Below are 1,376 nucleotides of genomic sequence, written 5' to 3'. Positions count from 1 at the left end.
ATAGATTTAAGAAAAGTTAAAAACATACATTTAAAAAATACAAAACATTTTTAAAAAATTATGCCAATCCTTTATGAACTATTCCAAAAATAGAAGAAGAGGGAACACTTTCCAGTTCTTCTATGTGGCCAGTATTCCTCTGACACTAAAACCAGAGAGGAGTATCATAAGAAAAGAAAATTACAGACTAATATTTCTTGTTAATATAAACACAAAAGTCCTCAGCAAAATAGAAACAATTCAATTTTCAATATAAAAATTATATTATCTGTGAATACATTAAAGGCCTAATAAATGTGAAAAAATTAAAGACCTAAAAAAATAGAAAGACATTTTGTGTTAATAGATTTGAAAATAATATTATTAAGATGACAATACTCCATAAACTATACTACAGATTTAATGCAATCTGTATCAACACTATCAAACGAGAGCTGATATTTTTTCAGGAACTTAAATCCTAAAATTTATACAATAGGAGATTATTCAGCTATGAAAAGAAATGAAGCTTTGATACATACTACAAGATGGATGAACCTTGCAAACATGCTAAGTGAAAGAAGTCAGACATCAAGGCCATGTATGGTATGATTCCATTCATATGAAATGTTGAAAATAGGCATATTCTATTAGTGGTTGCCAGGTGTTGGGAGAATAAAGCATGGGAAGTGATTTCTAATTGATAAATGGTTTCTTTTGGGGTGGCAAAAATGACTGGAATTTGAAATGATTCTGATCACATAAATTTGTACATATACTAAAATCTATTAATGTGTAAAATTTTAAATAGTAAATTTTATGGTTTATGAATTATAATTTAAATGAATGAATGAATTAGTTGAATCACTTAAAAATTTCCAACAACCTTTGACTGCAGCTTCCCTGTCATTCATATCTCTTTTCTGACAGCTAGTAATCAATGATAAAATATACTTATTTGAGTCACAAGTGATTACAAATGATAGTATATGCTAAGTCTACTATGTGCTAGACTAAATATTGTATTTAGTTTCATTGGGAATTGACAAGATAAAATTCTGAGAAGAATGTTTTGTGCTTAATTACTATTTTTTTAAATCACTGAATTGTTAAAACATTTTAAATCTTTTATTTTTAAGTTTTGGGAATTTTTTTTGGTAACTCTTTTTCATTAGCCCAATTATTCCCAGGTAAGGGCATCTTCAGGGCTACTCTAAACCCAATAATAGAAAAAAAATAAAAATTCCATATAAAATAATACTCACCTCATTAGTAAACTCTAAGCTAAATTCCAGTGTAATCATTCTGATAGATTAAGTTCATATTTTTACAATAATGATGCATTGTCCTTGTATAGCAATTAGGGGGTAGCCATGAACTGTTTCATGTCATCAGGG

Source organism: Cebus imitator, unplaced genomic scaffold (genome assembly GCF_001604975.1).
Source record: "Cebus imitator isolate Cc_AM_T3 unplaced genomic scaffold, Cebus_imitator-1.0 Scaffold1047, whole genome shotgun sequence".
NCBI classification, from domain to species: Eukaryota; Metazoa; Chordata; class Mammalia; order Primates; family Cebidae; genus Cebus; species Cebus imitator.
Note: the sequence above shows the minus strand (reverse complement) of the source record.